Source organism: Chiloscyllium plagiosum, chromosome 6 (assembly GCF_004010195.1).
Source record: "Chiloscyllium plagiosum isolate BGI_BamShark_2017 chromosome 6, ASM401019v2, whole genome shotgun sequence".
Taxonomy (NCBI): domain Eukaryota; kingdom Metazoa; phylum Chordata; class Chondrichthyes; order Orectolobiformes; family Hemiscylliidae; genus Chiloscyllium; species Chiloscyllium plagiosum.
Window position 1 is genome coordinate 35,146,721 of NC_057715.1, and position 24,720 is coordinate 35,171,440.

Genomic DNA, 24,720 nt, shown 5'->3' on the forward strand with positions numbered 1-24,720 from the left:
TCCAACCGATCCATTCGATCTGATAAGATTCACATCCAACAGCATTTATGGCAGATATAATCCACAGTAACCCTTAAACTCTCTTTAAACTCCCACATCTGACAAGAAATGTGGGCCGAAGTGCCTGTTCTGTGCTGTATTGTTCTAAATACATATCACTGCAAAGGCCATTTTTGCTCCTTCACAACCTACAGTCCCAGAAAATAATACCATCTTATTCCTCTACAAAACACTGCCCCAGGTTAATTAATAGTTATGGCTTATATTTTAAGTTTAATCAAGAGACTTATCTCCAAAAACATATAATCAAGAAAGAACCCACTTTACTCACTACTGTAGCCTTTCTATTGGACACACTTAAACAATGATTAACTTGTCTGATTCTGTGTTGTGAACTTCACCCTAACAGGTTCCTCCAAGATTAGTTGTGAAATTCACTGTTTGTTAATTTTCGATAGAGGCTGGTACAGTTACAAGATTTAAAAGGCATCTGGATGGGTATATGAATAGGAAGGATTTTGAGGGATATGGGCGAAATGCTGGCAAATGGGACTAGGTTGTGTTAGGATATCTGGTCGGCATGGACAAGTTGGCCAAAGAGTCTGTTTCTGTGCTGTATATCTCTATGACTGTATCACTCTAAATTGCTGGTCACTATCTTAGACCTGATTTGGTGGGGATCTAGGTAGGCTGGGAATTGATAGTGGTAGGAAGTCATTTGGATCTCAGACCATTTAACATATCGTAAAATTAATGTGATGCATTTACTCTCCAAGAGAGGAGGGATGTGGTGTAATGGAATATTGTGAGTACTAATTATGTAACTAATTATTTTTTCCGACATCGGCAAAACAGAACAGAACAAAACAAAGCAGAACATTGGCTGGAATCATGTGCTGGTCCTGCCAGTGGCCACAAAGCTGGGTTGGTGGAAACCTTAAGTATGTGGAAAGCCAAAAACAAGCTTGCCAAGGTGTGACAAAACTAAGTTCTCTGACATTTGATGGTTGGTCAAAGATCCCAATAACAAACATTAGGAATTCTTGTACTTGTATCTGAATGTCAGGCATGCTCAAAGGTGATATCTTCAGAATTAAGTAGACCTTCAAAATGAAGTTCTAAATGAACAAGAAATAAATGCTGTCAATTTCATGACACCAGGCGAGGAAAGGTACTTGCTATATTTATCGTGAGTACTTGCTATTTTCTCATGTTTAAGCAATGTTGATTTGTCACAAGCAATGTTTGAGATCAGACGATAATAGACAAAGAAGCCATGGCATCCAGCTCCAGGATCTCTAGTGTCTGTGCACATGGACATATCAACTACAAGTGAACTCAGCAGTAATTCTCCAGCATGGGATTGATCATGGTGGGGTAGATAGTGACCAGGGTAAGCTTAGTGGTGGTTGTAAGCTTTTCTGTTGGGCAAAATTGCTCAGATGAATAAGCTTCAAAAAATATGCTGAACAAATAGCTCCCTGCAATTTTTGAAGATAACCCTGGATTTCTGCTAGCTCTGGTGAAACTGTGGAGGAACTGATGGATGGAGACCCAGCTGCTGGAACATCAACAAAGATTGGCAGCAGTGGGCCAAGCAGTGCAGGGTACTGCCAATAAGGGGCCACTGTGAAGAGAAACATTGGCACTCAAACCTCCCACAGGCAGTGTGGATACCTACAGCTGTCTGAGGAATTGTAGTTAGCAATGACATCCATATCCAGTGTCAAGGAAGCAGTCTGCTATATGCAGACTGTGATGCTCATGGCAGGTCTCCAGTGACTAAAATCTAGAGTGCCCCTCATGCTAAAGGTCTCCTGCATAGGTTTGGTTTGACATGCTAGAGGTGATGGGGTCACTGACAGAAGGAAATGAGGAAACAATGGGAGTGTTCTGAGATGAAGATGTCAGGGTTTCTAGCAGGTACTGCTCCTTCTGCAGGTGCACATTGACATCTCTAACCCCTTGGGTAGCTAGAAGGAGGTCAAGATGCATCATCCTCTCACTCACGTAGAAATTGCTCTACTGCGCCTATGGTTAAGGCAACAGGTGGAATGCAAGGTCATGCACTTCACCAACAGCCACTCTGTGTTCTGCTGGGTCTGGCACGCATCACTCTTCCATGGAGACAACCACGTGCTTGCATCTGGTGTCAAAACAGCAATCAGAGCTCAGACAGACTCATCCATCTTTCACTCTAGTCTTTTTGTGGCTTTTCTGCCTGATATCCCCTTTCTGACTGCACATCTCCATTAGCTCTACTTTGGTCAATTCCAGAGGCTCATAAATTACATTATACCGAGCAGTCCCAGAGGCCTGATCTACACCACTCCTTTGAATGTCACAAACCTCAGTAGCTATGTTGTGTTGGTGGTGGGCTCATGTATGATGTGCTCACCAGATTGTGATTTGAATCTAATCGAGCAATTGTGGTTAATGTCTCTACACTAATGGTGGACACAGGAGAATACCGGAATGGTACCTCTTCAGAACATCTGAGACATCATCCTCAGAGCTGTTATTCAAGACGCAGATGGAGCTGCCAGAAAGCTGTCTTCTCTTCTTGGAGTTTCTATGAGATGCTGCAGCAGAAATAAAAAAGAATTAGCTGATAGTTATTCATAATCTCTTTTTTCAATAATGTTTCTGGGCATTCGTCCTATCATTCATGCATTTGTCAAGGACAGTCTGATGGCCTCCCCACTGAAGTGCTGCCAGAGTCCATTCTCTCCATCAACACTGGCTTGGTCCCAGTCCTTCCTGGTAAGCTCAGGCACCTCCTCCTCAAGGGGAATGAAGATTAATATACCAGACATCCTCCTCCAGTCATGTTGTGCTCCCTCTAATTTTGACATGTTTTCTTATGCAGTCAGTGGGAATGATTCATTGCCATCCTGACAAGCAAATAAAGAATTGTAGTAATGCGGTGATGGCTCTTGATCCCTCCCCAGTAAGTTTTTGTCACCCATACTGTTCTGTAACTATACAACATTCACAGAGTGAAGTGGCTCCCGCACATTCATTATGATGGGGAATCAGCAATCGAAACTGGCAGTCCTCTGCAATGCAAATTAACAAGTTTGATCCTCATGTGTGCCTCTTTGCAGTGGCTAGACAAGGCAATTTATCGTTGAGTATCACAGGACATTCATCCCTTTTCAACACTGGACGAAGGTTGTGTGGGCCTCATGGGTATTGACCTGCTTTGCTACTTCTATTCAGGCTGTGTTGGTCTGATGGGGGAGCCTGTTGCTGCCATTCCTGGGAATGGGCCCTCTGGTCTTTCCTGTTCAGCCTGAAGGAGAATTTAGAGGGGTGTCACTTAACTGTGGCATTTCTCTGCCCGTTCTCTAACAAATCAGGTGATCATGATCGAGAGATGATGAGGGAGCAGCAATGGTTGCTGTTCACAAAAGCTCCTCAGACAATTAGAAGGGTACTCCTGACTTGGCTGGAATGAACCCCCTCATCCACCCTGGCAAATTCCTAGCTTTTCAGCCTCAAGGTTGGGCCACTGTCTGCACATCTAATTCCATTGATGAATGCAAGCAGCAAAACGGCACATCAATTTTCTATTAGCTGTTTAGGTGCAAAAGCAATTAATATCCTCAAATGGCGATGTCAAAGCAGTCTTGCAGAATTAAAAGTGAGAAACTGAATTATAACTTATTTTAATTCATGATCTTCCGTAAAGTCAAATAATATACTTGTGATCAACTAATTTTGAAGCTGTATACAAACAGCAAAACAACATGTGAATTAGAAGCAGGAGTTTGCCATTCAATCCCTCAGGCCTAATCTGCTATTCGATAAGATCATGGCTGATCTGATTTAAGTCTCAACTCCACTTACCTGCCTATTCTCTTGACTCACTTGTTCGTCAAGAATTGATCACCCTCTGTCTTCCAAGTATTCCAAGTCCCAAACTGTTCAGAAATTATATTATTTCTGATTAATGAGCCTAGCAGTCACTATTTCATCTCAAACTACAGCACCATCCTATAACTCAATGGGTACACCAGAAATTTGTCCTCGCAACTCTACAAAGTTCAACCTTAATTATCAATTAGTTCATTAACCATTTATATATAATTTGAGACACTTATATTGTAGGATGTAGTAAGCTTGTAATAGGTTTTATCATGTATCCAGAAAACTAACAAGAGTAGGAGTTAATACCATGAAGTAATTACTTCCCTATCAGAATTGGAGCTCCAAGATAAAGCAAACAAGTGTAAGTCCTCAATTCAAACATGTATTTTTGGCTTTTTCTTGCCCATTCTTCCAGTCCGCTGGTAATTCCTCTTGTCTCAGAAATGAGAGGAAATGGGATGAAGCAAGTCACTGCCTTCCTAAAGACTTTCAAAATTTATGTGCTTGTATTCAAACACTTAATTTAGTACAAAATTGTACCTATCATTTAAAATGCTGCTTTTGTGCATTTTTTTCTGCTCCCACCTGTACAAGCCCTCAAAGAATTATGCACATAACAAAACACATAAGATTTCATTACCTTTAGGATTCTGGTCTTAACCATTTAAGTAAGACTTAAGGTACATAGCCTTATCATTGCACATCCACCAGTGTGAATTATTTATTACATTCATACAGCAGAACTAAAAACTCATTGCTGGTTTTAATTTGTATAAATCATGTAGTGCTGTACATACACTTCACACTAAGTAATTTTATTTATTATAGTCACTATAATAGTCAGGTTTCGCAAACAATTTTCAATGTTTTAAAATGTACCCCATGACAGAAGTTAACGTTTATTTGAAATACAACAAAGAACTTGATTTCATTAAGTTAAGAAAGCCAAATATTTATTTCCATGAGTTTACATTCCTTATATTTCTAATTGTTTGAGGGTTTAACTTTTAAAATACTATTTTTTTCAGAACAAAATGTTATAATTGTAAAAGAAAGATGCCAAGTTGAAATGTTTGCTATTGCTGTCATAAGGACTGAAATGTAACAGACCAGATCTGAAAAGGGAACAGTAATTCATACAGCATTGAAGATGCTGTTCAGTGGTCAAGATGATGTAGCAGGAATTGTTCACTGCCAATTTTAATTAGCTAACTAATTTTCCACCAGGCAGATAAACTAGGAAAGTGATTGCTGAGCTCTTTGCTGAGATATTTCTATCAATGATAGTCACAGGTAACGTGCCGGAAAACTGGATGTTGGCTGACGTGGTGCTACTATTTAAGAAAGATGGTTTGAAAAGCCGGGGAACTTTAAACTGGTGAACTTGACATCAGTGGTGGGCAAGTCATTGGAAGGCATCCTGAGGGATAGGATTTACATGTATTTGGAAAGACATGGACTGATTAAGGATAGTCAACATGGCTTTGCGCTAATCAGTCTACCATGAGAAACCTTGTCGAATACCTTACTGAAGTTTATAGAGATCATGTCCACTGTTCTTCATTACTTCTTCAAAATATTCAATTAGATTAGTGAGACATAATGGGAAATCATGCCTCACTAATTTAAATGAGTATTTTGAAGAGCTGTATGGACTTCAGTAATATGTTTGACAAGATTCCTCATGGTAGGCTGATTAGCAAGGAGAGATAACATGAATTACAGGAAGAATTAGCCATGGATACAGAAACTGCCTTCAAAGTAGAAGACAAAAGGGAGTGGTGGAGGGTTGCTTTTCAGACTGGAGGCCTGTGACCAATGATGTGCCAAAAGGATTGGTGCTGGATCCACTGTATTTAGTGGTGTCAGATTTACCTCAGATTACTCTGGTTCACAAAAATTTGAACAACTGGTGAAACTAGCCCTTTTAAAACTGCATTTGTTCAGTATACACATAAGTGCTTTTCTCCACTATCAGGATATTCCCAAAATGCTACCAGACAAATGACTAATGTGGTGCATATGTTTCAGTGTCAGTGTTTGTAAATTGTAGACCCCAAAGACTGATAGACCATATCTAACAACATATTATTTTGACTATTTGCAGTGGACAGTCTGCTGATCACGCTCAACTAACAAATATCTGAAAACCTCAAAATACATGCCCAACATTAAAGATGGTTCAGTTTTCAGAGTTATAGAGTTATAGAGTCAAAAAGCACAGCAACAGACCATTTGGTCCAACTCGTCTCTGCTGACCAGATATCCTAAACTGATCTGATCCCATTTGCCAGCATTTGACCCAAATCACCTAATTCCTATTCATGTACCCATCTGGGTGCCTCTATCACCTCCTTTGGCAGCTCATTCCATGCACGCACCACACTCTGCATGAAACAGTTATGCAAGTCCCCTTTAAATCTTTCCCCTCTCATCTTAAACCTACGCCCTTTAGTTTTGGGGTAACCTATCCTGGGAAAAAGACCATGACTATTCACCCCGTCCGTGCAGCTCATGATTTTATAAACCTCTATAAAAAGTCACTCTTTAGCCTCCAACATTCCAGGGTAAAAAAAGCCCCAGTCTATTCAGTCTCTCCTTAGCTTAAACCCTCTAAGCCTGTTCTTGGACATTATTTACTAAATATCTTTGACTGTGATAACAGATATACTGGAAATCAATTTAACATGTGATCCATTTGAGTGTGCAGGAAGCTGCATCTATTAAGGTGTAGGATCCTATTCTAAGCATGTAATGTAATTCATATATAACACACTAAAACAGAAATTTCTGGAGTAGGATCCATGACATCTGTAGAGAAAAAAGACAGAGTTAATGCTGAGTCCAGTCGCCCTTCTTCAGATAGGAAAATGTGGTATTTATGATGACAACAAGAGAGAGGGAACGAAGGAGTGAGTAGTTTGTAGAGGGGGAGCTCACAGAGTGAGAAAGAAAGGTTAGGCAGATGAAGGGAATGAGATAGTAAGCTGGAGATTGATAATGGGAGCTGAGAGTGGGAGAAAATAAAATGGCTGTGCTGAAAGTCATGACATGGTCCATGGGACCTCGGATTTGAGGGTAGGAGATAGACATAGAAGGAGGTGTTCATGCTCTAAAATTAATGAACTCCATATTGAGTCCTGAAGGGTGCCATGACCTCAAGCAGAAGGTGGGTATTGCTCTTCAAACTTGTGTTACGTCATAGTGAGGCATTGCAGTAGGCCAGAGATAGAAATATTGGCGTGTTGGCCTCACAGCGCCAGAAATTTGGGTTCAATTCCAGCCTCAGTCGACAGTCTGTGTGGAGTTTGCACATTCTCCCTGTGCCTGCGCGGGTTTCCTTCCACAGTCACATAGATGTGCAGGTTAGGGTGCATTGGCCATGGGAAATTGTCCCATAGTGTCCAGTGATGTGCAGGCTGGGTGGGTTAGCTATGGGAAATGCAAGGATAAGATAGGAAGGTGGGAAGCTCTTTAGACTTATGGGTTGATCCCACACTGTAGGAATTCTTTTTTGGGGTGGTACAGTGGCTCAGTGGTTAGCACTGCTGCCTCACAGCACCAGGAACCCAGATTCGATTCCAGCCTCAGGCGACTGTCTCTGTGGAGTTTGTACATTCTCCCCGTGTCTGCATGGTTTTCCATGGGGTGCTCTAGCTGCCTCCCACAGTCCAGGTCAGATGAATAGGCTGTGTTAAATTGCCCATAGTGTGCAGGGATATGTAAATTAGGTGCATTAGTCAGGGGTAAATATAGCGTAGGGGTCTGGGTGGGTTACTCTTCGGAGGGTCGGTGTGGATTTATTGGGCTGAAGGGCCTGTTTCCACACCATAGGGATTCAATGAAATTAGAACACTCTGGTGTGTGTTCCAATGGCAGAGGCAGCTTTGCATCATTTTTATCGGCAGAGCAGAGGCATTCTGCATTATCGTCGCCCAGTCTGCATTCCTCCTCCCCAGTGTAGAGGAGACCATATTGTGAGCAGTGAACCCAGCAGATTAGATGGAAAGGTGTATCTGGGGCCTTAGACCTTATCATACATTCTACCTTTTTCATTTAGAAAAAGACATTATAGAGACTGCAAATTCGTGCTGCATTCTCCATGGCAAAATACTTACCAATCAGTGTATACCTACCTGACGTGAGTTTCATCAGTGAACTAAGATTGGATTTAATAACTCCTGTTGTATCGCCATGCCAACCAAAAGTCCAATAAATCAGCATCCACATTTACATATTTTGTAGGCATATTACCAGGAAAAATGACAGGATCCAATGTAATGACTTGATTCGAATGATGATAGGAGAATGTACAGTAACCTGGAAATAACTGCAGCACTTTGGTCAATAATTTCAATGATTTCAGGCTCCAGTCAAGCCTCCCCCATATCTCTTTCCCAATCTACTTAATCTAACATAATCACTATGCAATTAAAATCAATGAGTTAATTGTCACATTTTTAAGTCACTTGGGAGTTAAATGCAAATATTACTGATTTCACTTCAAAATACCTGTTATGTTTTTAGTCAATAGTCGATAGATTTTTTTTATTCACATGTTGACTGAGAAAGCAAAATATTTCATTGCTGTGAAAAGAAACGATGTTACTGAAGCTTGCGTTGATCGTCTAAGATTTAGCACTTGTGCTTGTCCTGATGAATGGAGGTGAAAAGGTTTGGTGCCAAGACACTATCAAGCAATATTCAACCTTTATACTATATAAAAAAAGAAAAGGCTTCCATGTATTCAATGCCACTGGATTCTTCAAAGCACTTTCCAGCCAATGAAATACTTGTTGAACTGTAGTCAATGTTGCAATATCAAAATCACAGCAGCCAGTTTACACTTTTCAAGCACCCACAAACAGCAACATCAAAATTGCCAGATAATCTTGTTTTTTTCTGATTTGAATAATGGGATAAATATTGGCCTGAGACGACTCCCCTGTTTTTCTTCAAAATAATGTCATGGAATCTTTTAATTAATTTAGGCAGGTGATGATGCCTTAGTTTAAAACTTCACTGAAAAAATGGCACCACAGTCTATAAAGACCCTTAGAAATAGGAGCAGAATTTGGCCATTCGGTCCATTGAGGCTGCTCCACCATTAAATCATGGCTGATATGTTTCTCAACTCCATTCTCCTGCCTTTTCCTGTAACCCTTGTTCCTCTTTCTAATCAAGAATGCATCATTCTCTGTCTTGGAGACACTCAGTGACTTGGTGTCCATAGCCTTCTGCAGCAATGAGTTCCATAGATTCATTACTCTCTGGCTGAAGAAGTTCCTCCTCATCTTTCACAGAGTCTGTGCGCTCAGGTCCTAGTCTCTCATACTAATGGGACTCTCCATGTCCACTCTTCTAACCTACTTATTCAGAGTTGTTTTTTACACACCTCTGAAGCAGATGGGATATGAACCTAGGCCTCCTGGTCCGGGGTAGGAACACTGCCAATATGACACAACAGCCCTCCCATATCCATTCTATCCAAGCCTATCAGTATTTGGTAAATTTCAATGAGATCTTCTCTCATCCTGCTAATTATCAAGTACAGACCCAGAGTCCTCAACTGCTCCTCATATAAGGGGCCCTACATTCCAGTGATCATTATTCTAAACCTCCTCTGAATTCCCTCCAATGCCAGCATGTCCTTCCCAACATATAGATGCAAAGCTGTTCACAATATTCCAAATGTGGTCTGACCAGAGCTTTATATAGCTTCAGCAGTACATCCCTGCTCTTGTCTTCTAGCAGTCAAAATGAATCCTGACATTGCATTTGCCTTCCTAACTGCCACCTGAATATGTATGTTAACCTTAAGAAAATCTTGACCTCAGACTCCAAAGTCCCTTTGTGCTTCAGGTTTCTGAAGCCTTTCCCTATTCAGAGTATACTACTCCTCAAAGGCATAACCTCACACTTTCTCACATTGTATTCCATCTGCCACTTCTTTGCTCGAGCTACTAACCTTTCCAAATCTTTTGGCAGACTGGCTTCCTCAACACTACCTGCCCCTTGCCTTTCTTTGCGTCATATACAAGTCAGTGGAATGTTCCCTTAATATGGCATTGGAGTGTGTGCTCAAGACTGGATAGGGACTTGAACCTGATACCTGCAAATTCAGAAACCTTATGGAAGAGTTTTGTTGCAGTTTTATCATCGTGGACTTTATGTATTTTTTTTTAGTGTTGTAAATTCAAAACAATTCTATTTGGCCCAAATGATTCACATGGCTGTTCTACTTCACATTCCATCCAAACCTATTTGCATTTCCTGTGCAACCCATTGAGATTTTTTACAAAATTGATGCGATAATATTTCTGATATGCAAAGCTTCAGTTTCTCACTACAAACTATTTCTTTCAAAATGAGCTAGCAGAATTTGAAGATGACCAACAGCAGCAATTATTAGAATACAATGGCCAAGATTCTCTCTGGGGCAAAGTTCAAAATGAGCTACACCTCTATTCCCTCCAATCCTATCCCAGTGCTGACCAATTTCCCTATGTCGGGACTGATCAACAATGCATGGTGAACTCAGCATTGAATTCAATAACTTCAGAAACAGACCATGTTATGACTGCTTTCCATTTTTCTTCCATCCCCTCCACACCGAGTCATACAGTCATACAGATATACAACACAGAAACAGACCCTTTGGTCCAACTCATCCATGCTGACCAGATATCTTAACCTAATCTAGTCTCATTTGCCAGCATTTGGCAAATATCCTTTGAAACTCTTCCTATTCATATACCCATCCAGATGTATTTTAAATGCTGTAATTGTACCACTTCATCTGGCAGCTCATTCCATACATGCACCACCCTTTGTATGAAAATGTTGCCCCTTAGGTCCTTTTTATATCTTTCTGCTCTCACCCTAAACCTATGCCCTCTAGTTCTGGACTCCCACATCCCAGGGAAAAGATCCTATGTATTTATCCTATCCATGCCGCTCATGATTTTATAAACCTCTATATGGTCATCCCTCAGCCTCCGATGCTCCAGGAAAACAGCCCCAGCCCATTCAGCCTTTCCCTATAGCTCAAACCCTTCAACCCTGGCAACATCTTTGCAAATCTTTCCTGAACCCTTTCAAGTTTCACAACATCCTTCCATTAGGAAGGATACCAGAATTGTACGTAATATTTCAAAAGCAGCCTAACCAATGTCCTGTACAGCCACAACACGACCTCCCAACTCCTATATTCAGTGCTCTGACCAATAAAGGAAAGCATACGAAATGCCTTCTTCACTATCCTATCTATCTGTGACTCTACTTTAAAGGATCTATGAACCTGCACTCCGAAGTCTCTTCGTTCACCATGTTTGCATGTTGTGTACTTTGCACTTAGCAACAAGAAGCAATTTTCTCCATTTCACACTTTAAGATGTACCTTTCTTTACATCACTTATTTTTCTTCCCTAACCTTTGTCTTTTTTCCCCTGGGCTTCTAGAAAATCCATCCTCTCGCTCCTCCTCAGTCTCTGTCAAAATTATAAAATGAATCTATATTCTAACACATTTCAAATCTGAAGAAGAGTTATGTCTGCACTTAAAATGTTTACTCTGATTCTCTCTCCATAGGTGCAAACAGACCTGCTAAATTTCTCCAGTATTCTCTGGGTTTGTTTCAGACTTCCAACATCTGCAGCATTTTGCCTTCATTTCAGTCTGGGATTCATGCTTTTGCATATGGTATTCGTAATTTTATGTTTGGAAATCTGAAATGACTTAGTAGGAGGATTGGGGTCTGTAAACATTTGTGAGGAAATTATGTGGGAGTGAAAAAAAAACACTCAGCAGGTTTGGCATCTGTGGAGAGGAAAAAGAGTCAATGTTTTGAGTCATATGGCCCTTCCTCTCAAAGATTAAGCTTCCACTGCCCTCTGGAATTGAGAACTCCAAAGATTCAACATTCCAAGTAAAAGGAAAATCACCTTGTCTTGGTCTTGGTCCTATATTTCTAAATTGCCATCCCTAGTTTTAAATGGCCCAGCCAGAGAAAACATCTTACTTATATTTACCCTGTCCAGGACACCTTTCAGCCTTCAAACTTGATCTCTCTTTGTAGAACAGTTCCACCTTCCTCAGAAATTACTTAATATTATTATTAATTAGCAGTTCTCACTTACATTGAACTCCAGATCATCAGCCATGTCTCTCAAGTGCTCTCTGAAATGGCAAGCCATTCAGTTCAAAGGTAATTAAAGGTAAACGATAAACATTGACCTTGCCAACAACATCTGTATCCTATGAAAAGTATATATATTTTTTGGCTGATGTGAAGGTACAAGTACTATTTTCTGAAGATTCTTGGTGGATTAAGCCTTCTTCTAAGACCCTTCAATACACTCTTGTTCCTGTCTCTTTGGATAGCTGATGCTCCTCTGCCTGGCCTGGCGGCAGCACGGTGGCTCAGTGGTTAGCAGGTCCCAGGTTCGATTCCAGCCTTGGGTGACTGTCTGTGTGGAATTTGCACATTCTCTCTGTGTCTGCGTGGGTTTCCTCTGGGTGCTCTGGTTTCCTCCCACAAGTCCAAAGATGTGTGAGTCAGGTGAATTGGCCATGCTAAATTGCCCATAGTGTTAGGTGCATTAGCCAGAGGGAAATGGGACTGGGTGGGTTACTCTTTGGAGGGTCGGTGTGGACTTGTTGGGCCAAAGGGCCTGTTCCACACTGTAGGGAATCTAATCTAATCTAATCACCTGTTCCCATTTCCACTGTTGACCAATAAGAGACCTGAGCAAGATGCTAATGCTCTTGCAGACTCTGCCAAGATACACAATGACAGCAGCAGTCATTACTTCATCAGTGAGGTCTTGAGAGAATTTCTGGGAAGAGAAAAAATGTTCATATGGCAAATCTTTGACTAAGTATTACAAAAATCTCTTGATTTGTATCAAAAGCCTAATAAAACAAAGTGTAGTCAGTCTGGTCACCAGCAGGTAGTGAACATTGAAAGCTGAAGAAAGTTTTGAGCAGTGTTCAATCTTCAACAACAATTTCTTCTCTTAAGGCCACAGTTAAGAGGTCATTAATTGAAGGCCTGGCTTTCAAAATGCAGTGCAGACTCTTTATTGAATGTTACGAGGCAATTTTACTGTCAGCCAAACCCTTAATGTTACTCTGGGCAGCTATTCCTAACATGTGTTCTTCAAATCATTTATAGAGATATCACTTTGCTTTAAATTGGCCTTTGCAGCTTAACAGACCATCATAGCTACTGTTTTGCTCCACAGCTACAGAGGGGAAATCACCTTTACCTCTCTGACCAAGTGTTTTGTTACTTTATGTTTTTCAATGTCAAATTGTGTTTAATAATCATTCCTGCAAATGCCTTGGGACATTTTACTGTGGCAAAAGCAACACTTAAATACAGGCTGCCATTGACATTCATCAACAAAATGCGAGAAATATAGCATTTGGTCAGTTTTCAGAAGGAGTTGGAAGTGAAGTTAAAAACTCTGCAGTAATATTGGACATAGACTGGGAGACAAAATTGCAGCTTCCTTTTTCATGTTCATTATAGAATCCCTACAGCGTGGAAACAGGCCATTCAGCCCAACATGTCCACACTGACTCTCTGAAGAGTAACCCACCCAGACCCATTTCCCTACCCTATATTTGCCTAATGCACCTAACCGACACATCCCTGAACACTACAGGCAATTTAGCATAAATAGTTCACCTAACTTGCACATCTTTGGATTGTGGGAGGAGAAGAAGGGCTTATGCCCGAAACGTCGATTCTCCTGTTCCCTGGATACTGCCTGACCTGCTGCGCTTTTCCAGCAACACATTTTCAGCTCTGATCTCCAGCATCTGCAGACCTCACTTTCTCCTCAAGGAAACCAGAGCACCCAGAGGAAATCCACGCAGACACAGGCAGAACTGTCCATACCCCACACAGACAGTTGCCCGAGGCTGGAATTGAACCTGGGTCCCTGGCGCTGTGAGGCAGCAGTGCTAACCACTGAGTCACTGTGCCAGTTGTAAATCATAATGTTCAGATTGATTGAATTTTAAGGAGGGGGTTTATTAGACTGTATTGAAAGTAATGGTTGTGAAGAGGTGAATGCTCTTGTTACATTGGCTCTGGCCATTCTATTGATCTCACACAAAATCTGTGAGTGGAGGCAGGGAGTTCTACTTTAGCTTTCAGACTTGGCAGATGTAGCTGTACCAGCTTTTTGTGACACCAGACCAAATATAGTTGCACTTATTGCAGTCTAAAAATAGTTCTCTTCTAGAGATACTTGATGGTCATGTATCCTCTTCCTTTAATTAATAAATATACCTAAACCAAAATAAGACAGAGGCCTGATGACAGCAAATTGCTTCAAATAATGCTTAGCCATTATCACAAACTGGTCAAGGTAGCGTGCACTTCAATGTATCAGAAGTGACGTCTGGGAAAATGCTGTGTGGTTGTAATGGTACAGATCTGAGCCCATCAGGAATAGAAGAAATCCAGAAGACCCAGAAGAAAAGAAAGAATTAAACACATGAGTTTACCACTTTCAGAGCATTACTACGTTAAAATGACAAAGACATTAAGTCATTAGCTGAAACACAATTATTGAAATAAACAGCAGTAACTGTGGAAACAGTAAAAACAAGCTCAGAAATTCAAAGACAAAACTTTACTCAGAAGTTGATAAGAAGTGAGGAAGCAAGAATGTGAGCTAGGAGAGAGAAAAGCCATCCATACTTGGAAAAATCAGAGACCTTAGTGAATGAGATTGAAAGTGGTCAAGGAAAGGCTCAAGGACGTAAAGTTAAAGATTTCAACAGAAAAAAGGATTAACGTGCAGTAAAGTGGTTCATAGACCAGAAAGGGAAAACAAAGGGGAGGGGTGTGTAATGGGAAGTTGTCACCTCTCATGATGAATATTCTGCCATTGACTTTAAGAATGCATGAGTATTACAATGGTATAACATTGGGTACGGTGCTATCCTGGGAATCCTCAACTTTGGTTCTGGAACAGATGACGTGTCATGGCATCAGGTTAAACGTGGGTAAGGAAACCTCCTGTTGATGACCACCTATCACCTCACACATTTTTCAGAGTTTGGATCAGTTCTTATCCATGTTGAATTCCACTTGCCACTAAGGGTGACATGCGTACAGATGTACTTTAGTCAGGACAATATATTGTCCATTAATGCAAATGGCTCAGTATCACTATCTCTGAACAAACTGCCAAGGCCTAAAGAGCCTGCAGCAGATGGTGAAGGAGCCAAACAGAAATAACAAATCTACTTGACCTTATCCCCACCAATCTACCAGTCGCAGGTACATCTGTCCAAGGGAGTCTTGGTAGGACAGCAGTCTGGGTGGAGACCAAGTTGAGGTTTAACATTAAGGATTCTTCTGTCATATAGTGTGGCATGACCATACTGCTGAATGGGACAGATTTCAAACATATCTAGCAAGTCAGGATAAGTCATCCACAGCAGCTGAACAATGTTCAATTACAAACTGAACTCATGGCTGGGCATTTCCCTGATTCTATTATTACTAATATGTAAGGAGATCAACTATGGTTCAATGAAGAGTTCAGGACTGCATGGAATAGGCAGCACCAGGCATACTTGAAAATGATAAAACAAACTGGTGAAGCTATGATACAAGACAACTTGCTATGCCAAACAGCATAAACAGCAAGGGATTGATTGGGTGATCACTATAAATCAATAATTCAGATCTAAGCTCTGAGGTACTTTTCATCCAGTCATGTATGATGGTAGTCAAGTAAATAACTGACAGCAGGAGTAGCTTCCACAAATATCCCACCAACAATGCATTAATGCAAAAGACAAGGCTGAAGCATTCACAATAATCTTCGTACAGAAGTGCCGAGTGGATGACAACTTAGACTTTTTATGAAGTCCCCAGTGTCACAGCCAGTTTGATTTACTACACATGATATCAAGAAATGGCTGAAGGCGCTAGATACTGCAAAGACTCCAAAAATATTCCAGCAATACTACTGAAGACTTATGCTTTAGAATTATCTGCACTCCTCATCAACAGTCCCAGTACAGCTACAGCACTGTCATCTACCTGACAATGAGAGAAAGTACCCAGGTACTTCTTGTTGTTGTGGTTCTGTTCACCGAGCTGGAAGTTTTTGTTGCAAACGTTTCGTCCCCTGGCTAGGCGACATCATCAGTGCTTGGGTGCCTACTGCGAAGCGCTTCTTTGATGTTTCCTCCGGTGTTTATAGTGGTCTGTCCCTGCCGCTTCCAGTTGTCAGTTTCAGCTGTCCGCTGTAGTGGTTGGTATATTGGGTCCAGGTCGATGTGTTTGTTGATGGAGTTTGTGGATGAATGCCATGACTCTAGGAATTCCCTGGCTGTTCTCTGCTTGCCCTATGATAGTAGTGTTGTCCCAGTCGAATTCATGTTGCTTGTTGTCTGCGTGTGTGGCTACTAAGGATAGCTGGCCGTGTCGTTTCGTGGCTAGTTGATGTTCATGTATGCGGATTGTTAGCTGTCTTCCTGTTTGTCCTATATAGTGTTTTGTACAGTCCTTGCATGGTATTTTGTACACTACATTAGTTTTGCTCATGCTGGGTATCGGGTCCTTCGTTCTGGTGAGGCTGCAGGCTACTTCTTGTAACAAAAAGGAGGTCAAATCTAAACTGGCTAATTGCTGTCTCATCAGTCTACTAACAATCTATGGTAAAGCCATAAATAGCATTATCAAGCAGCATTTACTCAAGAATAACCTATTCATTGACTCTCAGTTTTAGTTCCACCAGAACCTTCTGAGCTCCTCCACTCAAGTCAGCCTTCATCCAAACATGGACAAAGGAGCAGAACTCAAGAGGGCAAGTGAGGTAATCATCTTTGACATCAAGGCATCATTTGACCAAATGTGATAATTAAGGACTCCTAGCAAAACTGGAGTTAATGGGAATTGAGAAATTCCCTTCTGCTTTGAATCATACATGGCAAAAAGAAATATATTTTTGTGATGTTGGAGTTAGTCAGCTTGGATCCATGATATTTCCGTCTGTGTTCCTTAGGATGGTATCCTAGGCACAATCATCCTCAGAAGTTTCATCATTGAACTTTCCTCTATTGTAAGGTCAGTCTTAGAGATGTTCACTGATTATTACACAATGTTCAGCACTTTAATGGCTGCTCAGCACTGAATCAGCCCATGTCCAAATACAGCAAGACCTGGACAACATCTAGGTTTGAGCTGATAAGTGGCAAGTAACATCTACACCACACAATTGCCAGGTAATGAGCATGCCAGGCAATCAAACCGTTGCCCTTTGCATTCAAAGTCAGCATCATCACTGAATCCCTCATTATCAACATCCTGTGGACCAACTGTATAAATGCAGTGGCTATAATAGGTCAGATGCTAGAAAACCTGTTATGAGTATCTCATCTCCGGCCTTCCCAAAGTCTGTCTACATGTATAATACTCAAGTCAGGAATGCAATGGAATACTCCTTATTTGCCTGGCTGAATAACCTCCAACAATGCTCAAGAAGCTTAACATTATCCAGGACAAAGGCACCCATTTGCTTGGCACCCTGATTAATTTCTTTGACATTTGTTCCCACATCACAGACATAAAATGTGTACCACCTACAAGATACACTCAGAAGCTCATCCAGCCTCCTTTGACCACACCTTCCAAAGTAGAAAAATGTGGTGCTGGAAAAAACACAGCATCTGAGGAGCGGGAGAATCGACATTTCGGGCATAAGCCCTTCTTCAGGAATCCACACCTTCCAAACCCAAGAGCACTGCCATCTAGATGGACAACATTAGCAATGAATGGAACAGCACCGCCTACAAGATCTCCCTTTCCCAACCCCATATCTTCCTAACTTGGAAATATATCATCGTTCTTCCAATGATGCTGAGTCAAAACCCTGAACCCTGTTCCCCAACTGCAGTGGTTATTGAGGGCAGCTTACCACCCCCTATTCAAGAGCATTTGCATTAAACAATAAATGCTGCCCTAATCAACAATGCCTATGTCCCATAATTTTTTTTAAAATTACAATAAAAAGCAATGAAAAAGCCAAATATGGCCTGTTAGTCCAATTTTAAAGTCAGAGAAAATAAACCTTGCCAGGTAGCTCTCCCTAATGCTAGTGGATCAACACCAAAACTGTCTATTATGCTGTCAGATACAGTTTAACAGGTAAAAGTCTCACAGCATAACCCAGATTTTAACTGGTTGTTTGCAAAAGGTTTTGTGGGAACTGATTATAATTTTTTACATATTCAGCAAATATGAGTGTTTCTAGCTGGGTCAGCATTTATTGCCTATCCCTAATTTCCCAGAGGCCTGTTCAGGATCAACAACATTTCTACCACCTTGATTCCACCTCAGGCCAAAAGTTTAATACTGGCTCAGATTTGCACCAATGCAACTCTTCGATCAGTGTCAGAAACTGTGCTCCAATTGACTCACTGTATCATTGGTATTGTCAACTTTATTTATCTTTCATATTTGTCTAATAATCTGTTCATAAAAGCAAGGATCATGACTCATGAAGTACTCAATAACTAGAATTCTGCTGATCTCCTGATGTAACATTCATGAGACTCAGCAAAAACCCCAAAGCAATAGAATGAACACTATATATGTATGGTGCAGGATACGGAAATCACTGCAGTAATTCTAACCCATTTAGGGAACAGTATACACTACAGGCTTCAATCTGTTTTGTTAATTTCAAAGACCAGATTTTAATTTTCAGAATTTCTCCTTTGAGTATATTACGCAAGTAGAATTCACACCATGTTCGATCAGAAAGCAGGTTCTATTTGTAGTGTGAAAATGTCGTAATAAGGAAAAAGACATTTACTTAATACTGTACGTGAATGATGGCGAACAGCTAACTCATTGGAGGAGGGGCTGCACAAACATCACCATCTTCGATAATGATAGCGCCCAGTATATCAGTGCAAAAGAAAAGATTGAAACTTTTACCAGTTTTCAACCAGAAATGCTGAGTGGATAAGTCATCTTGGCCTCCTCCAGCAGTCCCAGCATCATAGATGGCAGCCAATTTGATTCACTCCATGTGATATCAAGAAATAACTGAAGGCACATGATATAGCAATGGATGAGTGTTTCTTCAACAATACTCAATAAGGTTGGTATCATTCAGGTCAACACAGCCATTAAATTTGGATTACATACATAGATATCCACTCTCTCCACCATTGATGCTCAATAGCAGCCAAGTGTTCCATCTAAGAGATGCACTGCAAAAGTTCACCAAGGCTCCTTCAATACCACCTTGCAAACACAAAATAACTTCCATCGAGAAGCACTAGGCAGTAAATACATGGGGACGTACCACCCGTAAGTCTATCTCCAAGCCATTCACCATTCTAACTTGGCAATATAATCGCCATTTCTTCAGTGTGGCTGGGTCAAAATCCTGGAACTCCCACCCTAAAAGCATTGTGGGTCTACTGACAGCACATGGACTGCAGCAGTTCAAGAAGGCAGCTCATCATCACCTTCTCAACGGCAACCAGGAATGAGTAATAAACATTCGCCCATGCAACAAAACCCTCATCTCATGGGAGATTTTTTAAAGAGTAAAAATAAGATGGCATTCAAACATGATTTTAGTTCACTTTCACATGAAGGCATGTACGGCCACTAATAAATGTATCTGTAATCCTGTTTAAAATAATGGATACCTTTTCATCCAAAGGGCTGCACGGAAGTGCAATTGAACTGCAAAGACTCATTTAAGAGTCTTGCTTAAAGTTCCATGGAGGCCATCAAGTTGTAAAGGTAGAAATATCACCCGCAGCACTTGCTTTTGATTTTTTGCTCTGGAAGACAAAAGGAAAGGATATGATGCAGTTGTACGGTATTCAGGCATGAAATGCATGTGGTAGATATCAAAATGTATTGCTTCAAGCTGAAATCAGAGAATCTGATATGCTGACTTGACTTGTGAGAGTGCCCATTGCCATTCCAACCCTATGTCCCTCTCAGAAGAGGCACATTATTTGTGTCATTATTTTTTAATTGCATAAGCTTCAAACAACTGAGCAAAAGGATTTCAACTGGTACAAAAAGTAGTAAGAGGCCAATATTTGTTCAAATAGAACACACTGATGGACTAGTTGATAAACAGTGTAAAACGATTGGCACAATACTTAAAACCGCTTTACAAAATAGTAACAGTAAATTTTTGAAAATAATATAAAAACAAAATCGATCAATAAATAAAAAGAAAGCAAACAATAAGGAGAGAATTGAACCTAGGGAGGGAAGATGAAAAGTAATTTAAACATTTTTTACTAATGTAAATCATTTCCGTTGTATATTTTGTAGTAACATCACACAACAGAAGTACTCCTGACATGGTTTTATAATGTTGTCATTTTAATACCATTGAATGTGAGGTGAACTTTCAACAAAAATACAGCAACCCCAAAGAGATTGGAATTCCCTTGAGTTGCAGACAGTCAAAGAATGAGTTCCTCAATCATTTCAGACAACATTCCAGGACAACACTAGAGGCAATTTGAGATATTAGCTGCATCATGTTAAGCCAGAAGAAGAAAGCAAAGAACCATAACAACCCATCTGTTTTATTTTATATGAGGCAAGTCAGTTTTTATTTTTATACCCAGAACCTCAAAGATTGACATTTTTAAGTGATTGTTGAGCATACTGATGAAATGGTATGACTATTGATATCTAGGTGTCACACTATAAAGGGATTTAATAATATAGCACAACTTACATTAAATTGGATTGAATTGTAGATTCAATTTTGAAAGTTCCGTGTAGATACACATTCTATCTTACATTTTGATTCCATTTGTGCATGTGCTGCATTATATATTACAGCTGTATTCTGTACTAATGTGATTTATATGATGGTGTTTCAAAGTAAGGTCTACCATGACAATCCATACAGCATTAGGGGCTGTGTGTTAGAGCACAAATCATTTTCTACACAGAAACTTAACTATAGGAAAATGGCAGCTTATGTAAAATCTCCTTAATTGGCGTAAAACAAAGCTGCATAATGACAGATGGTTATTTGACAAAGTTGGCATCTGAAAAGAGCAGCTGAAGAGAACAGTTGGGGAAAGCAGGCAGTTAGGAGGGAGAATTGTGAGAGGGAAACAAACCAGGAGACCAAGCAGCTGAAGAATCACTAAGTATCAGAAACAGGGTGGGAAGGAAAGCTATATAACACCTACTAAGAACAAGGAAAAGTTGATCGAGAAGGAGAAATCATCAAACATATTAACAGATGGAGATTATGGGTCCATTGGGTACAGTAACAGAAAGAACTTCCAGTGCCAGGGGAGGGATGGTGAGACACCAGAGGGAAAGTAAGTCATTTTAGGTCACATTAGTAAGTGGAAAAGGAGCAGAAGACTGAATAAGGCGAAAGATAATCAGGCAGAAATTCAATGAGGGAAGGCGACAAGATTGAAAATCAACAACTAAGCATCCAAAACGAGTTGCAAAAAAATTGCAGTTCTGTAACTGACTTATTACAGTAGTTACAAATTTGACTAATGCATTTAATATTGAATTTGGATGAAGTTAAATTTAAATAACAGTATTTGAAATTTGATGCAGATGAGATGTGACATGACATGACAAAAATGGACCAAATACAATTACATTATGAAAAAGGCAAAATAATGGTAACAAAAAGTGAGAACTGCACAATTGTAGAATTTTGCAAATGATATTTTAAATGGAGTTGGTTAATTCAGAATAACTACGTTATTCCTCCTAAGATGTCTGCTTATTTTGAAATATTTTGAGTTGAACCATGCAAGAAGCATTTTTTTCAGAAAGGTTTCATTTGCATTGATGACATCATTGATAATCATTGCAGGTAAGATTTATATTTGTAGTAATCCTTTGGATCAAGTACGATGTTTGCTCATGGCAAGAGTCTGCACATGGAGATGGGAAGGATGTTGTGTTACAGCCATCACATGGTTCTGGATGACCAGGCAATCTTTTCACTTTTGCTACATGGCATTGTTGCATCAGAAGGATTTGTAGATTGATACTTAACCTATTTGGCTATGCTGTGATGTGCTTTCCGGGGTCACCAAGTCTTGAGATGGAAATTGAATGCAGAAATAGGGATGTTATCACAAGACCTGCTAAGTTTTGTGCAAAATTTGCAGTAAATCCATTATCTGTAATAATCAAATGTAGAATAAAGTAAAATGTAGTAAAATGCTGCAATAATAAATTTAAAGGGGTCATCGATGATCACAACTCCCTTGACTTCAACGGGGGGGGGGATCAGTGCAGCATAATGGTTTGCAAGACTAAGCTGTAGGTTATATTAAGCTTTGGGAAAAGTGCAGCCTTCCTTTTGTGTCATAAAATGGGATGATAACAGTATAATTATGAACATGAATTGGTATTTGTAGTGAAATATATACTGTCACCTACATAGAGTCATTGAGATGTACAGCATGGAAACAGACACTTCAGTCCTACACGGCCATGCTGACCAGATATCCGAAATTAATCTAGTCCCATTACCAGCACTGGCCCATATCCCTCTAAACCTTTCTTATTCAAATACCGATCCAGATGCCTTTTAACTGTTGTTATTGTACCATCTTTCGCCATTTCCTCTGGCAGCACATTCCATACATGCATCATCCACTGTATGAAAAAGTTGCCCTTTTAATTCATTTAAATCTTCCCCCTCTCATCTTAAACCAATGCCCCCTAATTTTGGACTCTCCGACCCAGGGAAAATACCTTATCCATCCCTGGCACATCTTTGTAAATCTTTTGTGAACCCTTTCAAGTTTCACAACATCTTTCCTATAGCAGGGAGAGCAGAACTGAACACAATATTCTATAAGTTGCCTAATCAATGTCCTGTACAATCGCTACATGACCTCCCAACTCCTATACTCAATGCACTAACCAATAAAGACAAGTGAACCAAATGCCTCCATCATTATCCTATCTACTGGGAATTCCACTTTCAAGGAACTATGAATTTACACTCCAAAGTCTCTTTGTTCATGCCTCAAGGAGCATTACATTTTCATTTCCATCCTGATCAGTACAGTGATGATCTTTGGAATATAAGTAAATAATATGCTTGGGCTCACAGAAAGAAACATTCCATGAAACCTGCCATCATTGACACTTCACTGATTTCTGATAAAAGTCAGCCCATTCCTTCAGTAATTTCAGTCCCCTAATGAATCTTTTATATGTCTGATCAATGACAAACATAATTACTATCTCAATTTTTCAGTCATGAACTAACATGATTTTCAAGCATAAAGAGCATCACCCAAACTCAATTTTTTCAATCAGGCACATTTCCAATGTGACTTTCTCTGTAAGTGTTTTATATAAGTATGGAGAAGAAACTATAAATCAAATATAATTTAATGATTGACAAGTTCTTCATTCACACCCAGGAATTCATGCTGAGCTTATTTTCCAATTACTATATTATCCTTAACCGGTCAGTGACACTTAAAAATGGTTCTCACGCATATCTGCAAATGTCACTGTTATCAATAGGGAATTAGTAATTTGTAAATGCACCTTGTCAGGCAGGTATCCCTAAATACCTATGGACAACTGCCAAAATTGTCTGTTAAACTGACAGACACAGTAAACCACGTCAAGTGGTATGGCTGAGCCCAGGATTTGTGGTGGCTGCTTGCAATAACTTTTCTGGGAATTTGATTCCACATCAGGCCAAAAGATTGACAAATTACTCTGAACTGTACCAATGCAAATCTTTGACATGTGTCAGGAGAAAAGTGAACTGTGTTCTGATTGACTTTCCATATAATTGATTGTGATATTCCTATGGTTCTTGCTCAACGCCATTGATCTGTAAAATACGGATAATGTTTGTGTGCCAGTGCCTGCAGATGATCTTTCTTGCATTACTAATCAGATGTTAATTGGGTGTCTCATGACATTAAACACTAACAGATCAATACAAGAAAATTAAATATAATTAAGGGAGATTCAATAATCCACACAGAAAGCATAATGAAAGGTTCACCTGGCTCAGACAATATCTGGCGCATGTTCAGGTTAAAAATCCCTTTACTACATAGTCACTTTATAATTATGGAGCAATAAATGGAGTTTTAACCTCCCTAATGTATTCTAAAAGATTTTCTTCTCAGATTGTAAGGTTTGCGGAGTATAGCCAGTGCTCTATTTTTTTTTTTCAGGTCTGCTTGACCAAAGCTTTGAATGCTGGCATGTCATTTAAGTACGAACTGTAATAAGATGAAGTGTAATATTGTTATTCTTCATCACCAAGCTGGTCTTCAACAGAGTGACATGGAACTGGCCTAAGCAAAGATTGATAGTGAAAGAGTCATAGAGTCATAGAGATGGACAGCACAGAAACAGACCCTTTGGTCCAACTCGTCCATGCTGACCAGATATCCTAAATTAATCTAGTCCTATTTGCCAGCATTTGGCCCATATACAGAGGAATCTTAAGGGCAAGGCTAGGGAGTACTTTGTTCTATTAATCAAATGCCGGGTAATCGAATGCTGGATAACATAGTTTACCCAAGCATCGGGACCTTACGATCTTTCCGGATAATCCGATATTCAGAAAATCAAGTATTGGATAATCAAGATTCCTCTATACCTATATGTGCTTCTTATTCATTTACTCATCCAGATGCCTTTTAAATGTTGTAAGTAAACCAGGCCTCCGCCACTTCCTGTGGCAGCTCATTCCATACAAGCTCCACCCTCTGCGTGAAACCGGCCCTAAGCCCCAGGGACTATCTCAGCAGTCAGACCTTGAATGTTCACCATCTACCTCTGCT

The 24,720-nt window shown here is 40.1% G+C and overlaps 1 long non-coding RNA gene across 2 annotated transcripts in view; it reads right to left on the reverse strand.

The window, feature by feature from the left end:
• LOC122551125 overlaps positions 1–24,720 on the reverse strand; it is a 62,340-nt gene that overhangs the window by 15,129 nt on the left and 22,491 nt on the right. The window contains exons 2-3 of one of the 2 annotated variants that reach the window (XR_006312020.1): positions 19,576–19,713; positions 3,192–3,295 (exon numbers count right to left, since the gene is read on the reverse strand). This is a non-coding gene — a long non-coding RNA (uncharacterized LOC122551125). Of the gene's footprint in view, positions 1–3,191; positions 3,296–19,575; positions 19,714–24,720 lie in introns of those variants that run through there. The other variant, XR_006312019.1, reaches the window with a different exon arrangement.